The following is a 12,683-nucleotide window of genomic DNA, read 5'->3' as shown; positions in this document are numbered from 1 at the left end:
GATTTACCTATGGTTTCACCTTTTATGTCTGAATCATGTACTCATTTTGACCTTATTTTAGTATAAGGTGTAAGATGTTGGTCTATGCCTAGTTTCTGTCATACTACCTTCCAATTTTCCCATCAGTTTTTCTCAAATACAGTACATTACTAAAGTCATTTACTACTGTGTCTCCTGTGCCTAACCTATTCCATTGATCCACCACTCTATTTCTTAGCCAGTACCAAATAGTTTTGATGATTGCTGCTTTATAGTAAAGCTAGCACATCTTCCTGTGCATTTTTTTTCCATTAGTTCCCTTGACATTCTTGATCTTTTGTCCTTCCAGATGAATTTTATTATTTTTTTCTAGCTCTATAAAATATTTTTAGGTAGCCTGATTGGTATGGCACTGAATAAGTAAATAATGCAGACTAGAAAAGGATACTGAAATTCAGGGCAGATAAAAGTTTTGAATAAAGCCACAAGGGAGGGGCTAATACTAGGCTAGTCATAATTCCTAGACCAGAGTTCTTTCAAAGAGTATTCTGAAAATTGGGCGGGGGGGGGGGGGGCGGGTTATAGAAAGGCCTCAGCTTATTCCTCAGTTCCTGGCAAATAAGTAGGAGGTGCTTAATAAATGCTGGCTGGTTGTTTAATTGACTGATTATTCTGAAATTGGCTCCCTCTCGTATTTGTCCATGGAGTTCCTAGCAAAAATTGCCAGCAGGTTGGACATGCTATTGTGTTTGATGTATTTGGTGCAAAATGGAAAAGGAAAAGAACACAAAAAAACAAAAAAAAACCCTGAAAGGCATCTGAAGCTCATGTAAAATTGTAAGTGCCCAGAATGGTGATTGATAGAAATTGCCCTAATATATGAATTAGCTGTAAATGTGTTTTTTAAATTCAATTTAGGCTGGAGAAGCTAACCTTGAGGGTTTTAAGTAATGGGGCATTAACTTCCCTGCCTTTTCCAAACTACCAAAGAACATAAGGTAAATGTCAAAAAAAATGAATCAGATAATGATAGATGCTTTGTGGTTGGTATTTTTTAATGACATTATTGCCATTACAAACTTAAGCAAAATGAATCTGGTCATTTCAACATAATCCCTGGTGCATAATAGCCTGCATTTCAAAGGCATTGCCTGAGAACTTTGAATTTGGCCACTTCTATTCAGGCTATGAGCTAGCAATTCACAGACTCATCAAATCTTAAAAGTGTAAGACACTTTTGAGGTCATCTAGTCAAACTTGCCATCCAAAGGAAAAATTTCATCGAGCTGCCTTGCAGAACTATCTAGGTTCCATCAGTGTGGAACACATTAGCCTACAAGGCATCCATTCCACTGTAGAATAGCTCTAATTGTGTTTTATTTTAAGTTCCTTCTTATTTTGAGTCCATATATGTTTCCCTGAAATTTCCACCCACAGATCCAACTTGTGCACTGTGAAATCACACTAGATAATCAGAATTTAAAACTAACATTTAAGTTTGCAAATCATTTTATTTTCATAGCATTCCTGGGCAACTAGGTGGTACAGTGGATAAAGCTGGTCCTGGAGTCAGAAAGACTTGAATTTGAATCCAGCCTAAGACACTTACTAGCCATGTGACCTTGGGCAATTTACTTTATCTCCGTTTGCCTCAGTTTCCTCATCTATGAAATGGAGAAAATAATAATCTACCTCCTAGAGTTTTTGTGAGAATCAAATGAGACAATATTTGTTAAGTGCTTAGCACAGTACATAGTAGTTACTATATAAATAATAGCTATTATTTTTTCTGTTTAGAATTTTATTTTCCAAATTACATATAAAAGCAAATTTTGACATTAATTTCTAAAAACTTTTTGTTCCAACTACTCTTCCTTCCTCCCTTGCCCCCACCCCAAGAACTCAAGCAATTCTATATAAGTTATACGTGAGTAGTCATGGAAAACATCTCTACATTAGCTAGGTTGTGAGAGCAAAGAGATAAAAACAAAACTTCAGATTAAGGAATTGTCAAAAAAAATGTGTTTCAGTCTATTTTCAGATATCATCAGTTTTTTCTCTGTAGATGTATTACAATTTTCATAAGTCCTTCAGAGTCATACTGGATCATTGCCTTGCTGAAAATAACCACGTGCTTCCCAGCAGATCATCTTACACTATTGCTGTTATTTCGTATACAGTACATTTCTCTCTGCTTCAGTTCATGTGGGTCTTTCCAGGTTTTTCTGATAGCATCCTGTTCATCATAACCATACGTTTTGCCATTGTAGTCAATCATCATAACTATTTTCCTCCATCCTATTCCCTTCCAATGATATTTACTCTATTTTTCTACCTGATTTTGCCCTATTCCTCCTCAAAAGTGTTTTGCTACTGATTGCCCCCTAACCCACTCTACCCTCCCTTCATTCACCCTTTCCTCCTTATCCTCTTCCCCTCCTACTTTCCTGTAGGGTTAAATAGATTACTCCTCCGAATTGGGTGTGTACATTATTCCCTCCTTAAGTCCACTCTGATGAGGTTAAGGTCTTTGAGCTAATTCTGTTTTCTAAATTTTTCTTCCCTCCCTCCTCAACTCTCCCTATGAAATCAAGCAATTCAATATATGTCATACATGTGCTGTTATGCAGAACATCTTCACCTTCCTTGAAAGTGTTTTGTTTTTTATAGCTCCCTCCCCCAAACTTCCCTTCCCTCCTTCAGAGGGAAGGTATTGCCATTAAGGGGGATCAAGAAAGACTTCTTAAAGAAGATGAGATTTTACCTAGGGCTTGGAGGAACCCAGGAAGCCACCTTGAGGACAAAAAAAAATTCCAGGAATGGAGGACAGCCAGTAAAAAGGCACAGAATCAGGAGATAAAATGTTCTGTACAAGAAATAATCAGGAAGTCAATGTCACTGGATGGTAGAGTATATGGAGAAGAATAAAGTCTAAGAAAATGGGAACGTTAGGAGGAGATCAGGTTACAAAAGGGCTTTAAAATCAAAACAGAAGATTTTATCCTTGGTTATTTCAGCTGATTTTTAAAATTGATATTGAGTCCCTTTGCTATCCTGGCCATTCACTTCTGGATATATATTGGACTTTTCAATATCCATCTTAGGTTATGCTTCCTAGAACTTGGCAGCAAAGTGAACTCTTCCCATTAGATCTCGTTCCTTTAGAGATAAAGCTGATGGCTTGGCAGGATACATTGTGATATCTGGGTAAAACTTTGACGATCAAATGAGATACTATTTTCAAAACACTTAGCACACAGTAGGTGCTATGGAAATGCTTATTTCCTTCTTTCCCATCATGAGGTAATGAAGGTCTGCTCCAGGGTGGTGGTAATGGTCAGAAGAAAAAAAGGATATTAACAAAGATATAACAAAGGTAAAAATCAACAGGTCTTGGGGGCAGCTAGATGGTGCAGTGGACAAAGCATTGGCCCTGGATTCAGGAGGACCTGAGTTCAAATTTGACCTCAGACACTTGACACTTACTAGCTGTGTGACCCTGGGAAAGTCACTTAACCCTCATTGCCCCGCAAAAAATAAATAAAACAAATAAAAAACATATTTAAAAAAAAAACAGGTCGTGAGGGCAGCTAGGTGGCACGGTAGATAGAACACTGGCCCTGGAGTCAGGAGGACCTGAGTTCAAATCTGGCATCAGACACTTGACACTTACTAGCTGTGTGATCCTGGGCAAGTCACTTAACCCCGATTGCCTCACACAAACAAAAAAAGAAAAGAAAAGAAAAGAAATAAACAGGTCTTGGTAACAGTTTGGGTATATATGAGAATGAGGAGGTAAGTATGATACCTAGGTTATGAACTTGAGTGACTGGGAGGATGGTGGTACCTTATATAGTAATAGGGAAGTTAGGGAGAGAGGAAGGCTTTTACAGGAAGATGAGTTCAGTTTTGGACAAAGTGAGTTTAAGGGATATCCAGTTTGAGAAATCCAATAGGCAGCTAGAGATGTGAAGCTGGAGTTCAGCAGAGAGGTTAGGGTTTGGGAAAGTAGATTTGAGAATCATCAGCACAGACATGATCATTGAATCCGCAGTAATGAGTTCACCAACCGAAACTGTATATAGAGAGAAGAACAGAACCCTGTGGGACTTCCATGGTTAGTGGAATTGACCCAAATAAAGTTCCAGCAAAGGATACTGAGGAGTGGTGAAATAGGTAGGAAGAGAACCAAGATAAAGTAATGTCCCAAAAACATAGAGAAGAAAGAGTACTGAGAAGAGAGTGATCAGCAGTGTCAAAGGCTACAGAAAGTTCAAGAAGGATGGGGACTGGGGCAGCTAGGTGGTGCAGAGGATAAAGCACCAGCCCTGGATTCAGGAGGACCTGCATTCAAATCCGGCCTCAGACACTTAACACTTACTAGCTGTGTGACCCTGGGAAAGTCACTTAACCCCCATTGCCCCACCAAAAAAAAGAAAAAAAGAAGAAGGATGGAGACTGAGAAAAAGACATTTGATTTGTGTGATTAAGAGATGACTGGCAACTTTGGAGAGAGCAGTTTCAGCTGAATTGAGTTCAGAAGCCAGAGTTTTTCTTAATGTGTTACAACATAAACCAAGAGAAGTTCCAAAAGGATATGTGACCTGAATATACAAGGGCACATCATAAACAAATTTAAGAACCAAAGAAGAAATTTCCTTTCAGATCTAGGTATCAGAGGGGAGGAAATAGGCATTTATTAGGTGCCTACTATGTGTCAGGCGCTAGGAGCTTTATAAATGTTACATTATTTGAGCTTTATAACCACCCTGAGAGGTAGGTGCTATTATTATCCTTACTTTGCAGTTGAGGAAACAGCACACTCAGGTCTTCCAGACTCCAGGCCCAGTGCCCTATATACTCACTGTACCACTTAGCTGCCTCTTCTAGAGGAGAGGGAAAGAGTTTGTGACCAATCAAGGGATATAGAAGATTACAAAAGACAAAATGACCAGTTTTAAGATGTAAAATTTTAAAGGTTTTGTACAAACAAATTCAGTATATTTAAGATTAGAGGGGGCAGCTAAGTGGTGCAGTGGATAGAGCACTGGCCCTGGATTCAGGACTACCTGAGTTCAAATCCGGCCTCAGACACTTAACACTTACTAACTGTGTGACCCTGGGCAAGTCACTTAACCCCAATTGCCTCACTTAAAAAAAAAAAAAGATTAGAGGACAAAATTAATTGGGGTAGAAATTTTGCAGCAAGTTTCTCTGATAAAAGGTCTTATTTCCAAGATATATTAAAAATTGATTCAGTCATAAAAATAAAAACAATTCCCCAAATTACAAAGGGTCTTAGGATATTAACAGGAAGTTCTCCAGGGAAGAAGTCCAAGTTATCTGCAGTCATATAAAAAAGTTCCAAAACACTAATAATCAAAGAAATATAAATCAAAGCAATTCTGATATTCTAACTCACACTCAAAAGACTGGAGAAGCTTTTTGAAAACATGCATATTGCTACACTATTGATAAGAGCTGTGAATTGATCCAACCATTGTGGAAAGCAATTTGAAATTATGCACAAAATGTTACCAACTAGTGCATGCCCTTTGACCTAGTTAAATTATTTCTAGGCTTATACCCAAAAGAGATTAAAGAAAGAAGGAAAAAATCATATTATGTGCAGAAAGATTTACAGCAGCTCTCTTTGTGGTGGCAAGAAGTTAGAACTCAAGATAATATCCTTTAATTAAGAAATAGTTGAACAAATTGTGGTATATGAATGTAATGGAATACTCATGTGCTGTAAGAAAGAAGGAAAATGAAAATTTCAAAGAGACATGCAAAGACCTGTAGGAAGTGCTGCAGACTGAAGTGAGCAGAAATGAGGAATAAAAAGCAATTTATATTATAACATCAATATTAATGAAATAATTTTGAAAGACTTGAGAAATCTGATCAACTAAATGATCAATCATGAATGTAGAGGGCAGATAAAGAACACTATCCAATTAATGACAGAAATATGAAATGGTGTACAGAATAAGAATACATTTTTGGACATGATCAATGTTGGAATTTGTTTTACTTGACTATATTTATGTAACCTACTACTTTCCTTCCTTCCTTCCTTCCTTCCTTCCTTCCTTCCTTCCTTCCTTCCTTCCTTCCTTCCTTCCTTCCTTCCTTCCTTCCTTCCTTCCTCCTGCTTTCTGTTTCAGTGGATGAAGGGATGTGGGAGAGAGAAAAAATGAATGCTTGAAATTGATAGAAAATAAGAGTAATTTAAAAAGAAAACAAGCACAAACAAGAAGAGACAGTCCAGCAGATACCTGCAGGACCAGTTTATAAGCTTCAGTGTCAAGGTTTCTATAGGTACTACTCTGCTGTTGTTTTCCTTTCATCCCAGTCATTCTTTCCTCATTATGGTTATAAATCTTGTCAAAGATACTAGTGAACTTTTTGATTCTCAGAAGTCTTTTCATACTAGTCTTCTGTTGTGCCATGGGCACACCAACTCTTTGTTTTTCCTAAATTAGTTTTTTTGTTTGTTTTTGTTTTGTTTTTGCGGGGCAATGAGGGTTAAGTGACCTGCCCAGGGTCACACAGCTAGTGTCAAGTGTTTGAGACCAAATTTGAACTCAGGTCCTCCTGAATCCAGGGCCAGTGCTTTATCCACAGCACCACCTAGCTGCCCTCTAAATTAGTTTTCATGGTCTGGGCCCAAGCATCCTGGAAATGTAGTCTTTCCCCCATCCCAATCATGTTTACCATGGCAAAACCAAAACTAAATAAAAATGCCTCTCCCCCTACCCCACGCCCCAAATAAACAAAACATCCAAACAGCTGATATTTGGAGTGTATTAGTATTAAGCATTGGTCTTAGAATCAACAATACCTGGATTTTAATCCAGTGTCAGACAAATACTAGCTGTGTGACCCCTGGGAAGTCATTTAACCTCTTTGAGTCTCAGTTTTCTCATCTTTATTGTGAGGGAACTGGATTTAGTCATTTAGTCAATAAACATTTTAAAATATCAGGCACTGTGCCAAATGCTGGGGATACAAAGAAAAGCAAAAACTTTGATCTCAAATAGCTCACGCTCTAATAATGAAGACAATGATAAAAACAATCACATACAAACAAGATATATACATGATAAATTGAAGATAATCAACATAGGGAAAGCACTAGCATGAAGGAAATCAAGAAAGGCTTCTTGTAGAAAGTGGGATTTTGGTTGGGACTTCAAGGAAGCCAGGAGGTAAAGATGAAAAAAAGAGAGAATTCCAGGCATGGGATGCAGCCAGTGAAAATGTCCAATCAGGACATGGAGTGTCTCGTATAAAGTCAGTGGCTTCTAAGATTCCTTCCAGCTGTAAATCTATGATCCAATATATATATATATATATACACCTTTTTATTGTTGTTTTCGTTGGTTAAATACAAAATGTAAAATGTGAAAATAAAATCAAGTCAAGGTTTGGTGTTTTCCACAGATATTTCCTTAAACATAAAAGTTATGAAGTAAATACTATATCAGGTGGATTATGCAAAATATCTCTTCTTTGGCCCATTTAAAACATTACTTTATTGCCTTGATTTTTAGCATTCTTTTCTGTGGTTCAGAATTCTATTCTTAGTGTTAAGCTGCTCACCCCATCAAAAAGACCTAACATTATGGATACAGTGGCTTTTGGGGACAAAAGCAATCCTTTCTCCAGGTCATCCTTTGCCAGGCCCAGTTTAGACAGCTTAAGGGCATTTGACCTGTTGTTTGTTGGCAAGTGGTACATCAGTCAAAAGTGAAGCATGGGTTTGGAGTTACCCCTGGCTTCATACTTGATCCTCTCCCAAACAGTTTGACTCTTCACTAATTGGAATGAAAAGTTAATCTTTCACAAATGGAACCCAGCTGAGGCTTTGTGTAGAAGAGAATATTTAAAAGGTTTCTGGCAAGCTAGAGTGTCGAGCTTAGCTGGGTTTAGCTCATTAGCAAAGCAGAAATCCCCTGCTGACAGTGTACTGAGGATAAAGAACATGAGGCCAGTCTATACCCTGTGGATATGTTCAGCATAACTACATAATAAACAGGCATTTCTTAATAATCTTATTGGTCACACAATGGAGAGGAAGGAGATAAGAAGTCAAAGGCTGTCATTTGTCACAATTAAGGCGGCATAATTAAAAAAAGTGTCATGTGATTATAACCCTTGAAAAATTTATCTTGAATAAAAACAATAGTGGCATAAATGAAGCCAGCGTATGCTCCTAAAATTAATTTAGTTTAATAGGCAGCTGCCGTTAGACATTCTACACGGTCTTGTAAGGCTGGTGGTTATGTTATGGCTGGAGACTGAAGATCTAGGCTCTTTAATGAAGAATACTTAGCAAATCCATGGAGTGGGATTCTGTTACAGTTCTATTGTGTGGACCATCAGTAAGTTCTCATGCCTTGGTCGCAGACCAGATTATGAAATTTATACAGAACCTGGGTCCTTAGTATGAAATGCAAATGGAAATGCAATCACAGTTTGGGAAATTCAAATACACTAACAGATAATAATCATAACAATGGCAATAACAACAATAAGAATGCTAACATTTATAGAGCGCTTACTATTTGCTAGGTACTATGCTAAGCACTTTATGATTATTATTGTCTTTGATCCTCAAAATAAGTAGGTGAGGAAACTGAGGCAAACAGAGGATCACTTGTCTAGAGTCACACAGCCAGTTAGTGTCTAAGGCCGAATTTGAACTCAGATCTTCCTGACTCCAGGTTTGGCATTCTATTTACTGTACCACCTAGTTGTCCCTATACTAGTGAGTAATGAAAGCAGACTGATTTAATCCTACAAATTATTATTAATTTTCCTTTTCCTTTAACATCTTTATTTTTGTTATTGGCACTATGGTCTTCCTAGTCACCTGTGGTCCTTCATTATCTTTGAATTATATTTGATTTTTCCTTTTTCTTCAACTTCCCTTGCCCCAACTGTAGTATGCATACAGTTTATTTCCAAGTCCAATCATTTCTACTTCTACAATGTCACCCCAAACCATTCCCTCTTTTCTAGTCTCATTGCAATTAACTGCAATTAGTTCAGGTCTTATCTCTCCTTGTTTTGACTACTGGTCTATCCTTTTCCCAGTTGAAATCTATCCTTAACACTGATACCAAACAGTCATCCCAATGTACTACTGTCCTCTAATACTCTTTTATTTACAACCTTCAAACCTCTACCTATATACCCATTATCTGCCTATTTTACGCAAGAGTTTTTCCCTTATATTGATCATTATGAGATCACAAGCTAATATTTACAATGGGAAAAGTCATTATCAAATTCACCAGTGAGGATCCTGCTTTTCTGCCATTGTCAATTTCAACTCGATTCAACTAGCAGTAATAAGAGCCTACTATGTTCAGGAGTAATATAGAGAATAGTGTGCTAGGTACTAATGATTCTTTCCTATTCTCAATATTAGACTGAGGTCTGTTTTGTAATAAAAGATAAGGAGGAAAAGGCACTTGAGTAAAATAGGCAATAACAAGGCTTAATCTTCTAACATTGTCATTCAAGGCTCTCTATAATCTGGCTCCAATTTGTCCAGCCTTCTCTTGTATATAACACATTCTATCTTACGTCTAATCTTATTTATCCTCTGCCCTTCTTCTGACCTCCCCCATCTATATACCTTTGCTCTTATTATGCTTCATGTCTGAAATAGACTTCCCCTATTTCTAACTGATGAATTCCATGATTAATTGAATTGATTAGTTTCAAGATCCAACTCAAATACAACTTACTCCATTGTTGTTCAATCATTTCAGTTGTGTCCAAGTCTTACATAACTCCATTTGGGATTTTCTTGGCAAAGATATTGGAATGGTTCACCATTTACTTCTCCAGCTCATGTTATAGATGAGAGAATTGAGGCAAACAGGGTTGTGACTTTCCCAGGGTCACATAGCTAATAAATGTTTGAGGCCATAGTTTGATTCAAGAAGATGAGTCTTCCTGACTCCAGGTCTGGTACTCTATCCACTGCACCACCTGGCTATCCCACCTACTCCAATAAATCTTCCTATATCCTTCTAGGTAAAAGTGACCCCTGCATCTTATAATCTCTCATATAACTTCACCTCTCTTTCCTTCACTTTATCACATTTCACTGTGTTTCACAGTTATTCATTTTCATGTGGTATCCCCTGAATCCTTATACATGGAAACTTCCCCTACCTATGAAGAAGTTACATTCTCTGTAATTTATAGTCATAGAGAGTTAACTAGAGTTAAGGCAGTTAAGTAGTTGGCACAGGGTCACACAGCCAGTAATTTTCAGAGGTAGAATTTTAACCCAAATCTTCCTGGCTTAAAGCCTAACACTTTATCCTCTACACCATCCTAAATCACATTTGCACATAGTATGTTGAATTGAAGTTGATATTGAAAGAAAAATAGAATCTTTGTAATGAATTTAATAACTCTTCCATTATAAATAATAGCCTGTGGTCTATTTCTCATAATGATAAATATGTGAGAGAAAAAGTTTGTGACAAATAGAGAGATTAGAGCAATTTCATACAGAAGTTTAACTGCTGTAAATCATTCAGTAGAAACCACCCCAGCCAGCAAACACTTGATCTCCTTGCTGAGTGAAGAGATGTTATAGGCAAGGGCAACCTCATTATAGAATATAAACCCAACTATAAAATATTATGTGAAATGATGATGAGAGATTACATTTAATATCACCTAATAAAACAACTTGAAACAATGGAGGGGAAAACAACTTTTTAAAAAGCTTGGCGAGAGACCTCAACTAAGCAAAGTCACTCCAAGGACATTTAAGAATGAAGTTACAGAGGCAGCTAGGTGGCGCAGTGGATAGAGCACCGGCCCTGGAGTCAGGAGGACCTGAGTTCAAATCCCGCCTCAGACACTTAACACTTACTAGTTGTGTGACTCTGAGCAAGTCACTTAACCCCAATTGCCTCACCAAAAAAAAAAAAAAGAATGAAGTTACAAAAAAAATCAACAGAATTTTTTTAATCTATAAAAATTTTTCATTTTTTCTTCTTTTACATTTCTTTTAAAATTTTGAGTTATATATTTTCTCCCTCCTTCAGCCCCTCCCTTGCCCATTGAGAAGGCAAGTAATATGATACCCAATATGCATGTCAAATTTTGCAAAACATACTTCCATATTGCCCATGTTTTAGAAAAAAACAAGAAAAAAGAAAAATGCTTCAATCTGTACTAAGAATACATCAATGTGGGGCAGCTAGGTGGTGCAGTGGATAGAGCACCGGCCCTGGAGTCAAGAGGACCTGAGTTCAAATCTGGCCTCAGACACTTAACACTTACTAGTTGTGTGATCCCAGGGAAGTCACTTAACTCCAATTGCCTCACCGAGAGAGAGAGAGAGAGAGAGAGAGAGAGAGAGAGAGAGAGAGAGAGAGAGAGAGAGAGAAAGAAGAAGAATTCATCAATGCTCTCTCTGGAGATAGGTAGCATTTTTCATCATGGGTCCTTTGTAACCGTCATAGATCATTTTATTGATCAAAATAGCTAAGTCTAAGATGATCATCATTACAATATTACTGTTATTGTTTATAATGTTCTGGTTTTGCTCCCTTCGCTTTGTATCAATTCATATAAATCTTCCCAAATTTTTAAAAACCCATCTCCCTCATCATTTCTTATAGCACAATAGTATTCAATTACAATCATATGCCACTACTTTTTCAGCCATTCCTCATCTTATAGCCATCTTCTCAATTTCCAATTCTTTATTACCACAAAAAAAGCTGGTATAAATATTTTTGTATATGTGGATACTTTCCCTTTTTCTTTTATTTCTTTGGGATACAACCTTAGTAATGGTATTGTTGTGTCAAAAAGTATGCACTGTTGTATAGCCATTTGGGCATAGCTCTAAACTGTTCCCCAGAATAGTTGGTCCAGTTCACAACTTCATTAACAATGCATTAGTGAACCTATTTTCCCACATCCCCTTTCAGCATTTATCATTTTTCTTTTCTGTCATATTAGGCAATCAGAAAGATGTAAGGTGGTACTTCAGAGTTGTTTTCATCTGCATCTCTCTAATTATTAGTCATTTAGAGTAATTTCTCATATGATTTGATGGGTTTGATTTCTTCTGAAAAATACCTGTTTATATCCTTTGAACACTTTTCAATTGGGAAATGGCTTTTATTTTTATAAAGGTGTCTCCCTGTATATTTGAGAAATGAAGCCTTTATCAGAGAAATTTGCTATCAAATTTGCCCCCATTCTATTTCCCATTTTCCTTTTAATCTTGGCTGCATTGATTTTGTTTGCACAAACCCTTTTTAAATTCAGGTTATTAGAATTTTCCATTTAATCTCTGTTATCCTTGTTATCTCTTGTTTGGTTATAAACTCTTCTCTTACACATAGATCTGACATTTTTCCATTTCCCCAAATTGCTTATGATATCATCCTCTATGTCTAAATCATGAACCCATTTTGATTTTATCTTGGTACACACTGTGAGATGTTGGTGTATACCTACTTTCTTCCAGACTGTTTTCCAGTTCTCCCAGTAATTTTTGTTAAATAGTGAGTTCTATAAATATTTTTTCTAAGAAACCATTCTCATTATCCAGGACTGTAGTCATGGCATTTGGACTCTAGCATCACAGTTAGATATGTCCTGCTAGAGCAAGTGGAACTACCCTGAAGAAAGCAGGGAAAGAAGTACCA

Source organism: Dromiciops gliroides, chromosome 2 (genome assembly GCF_019393635.1).
Source record: "Dromiciops gliroides isolate mDroGli1 chromosome 2, mDroGli1.pri, whole genome shotgun sequence".
Classification (NCBI taxonomy): domain Eukaryota; kingdom Metazoa; phylum Chordata; class Mammalia; order Microbiotheria; family Microbiotheriidae; genus Dromiciops; species Dromiciops gliroides.
The sequence above is the reverse complement of the archived record's forward strand: the minus strand, read 5'-3'. Positions refer to the sequence as shown.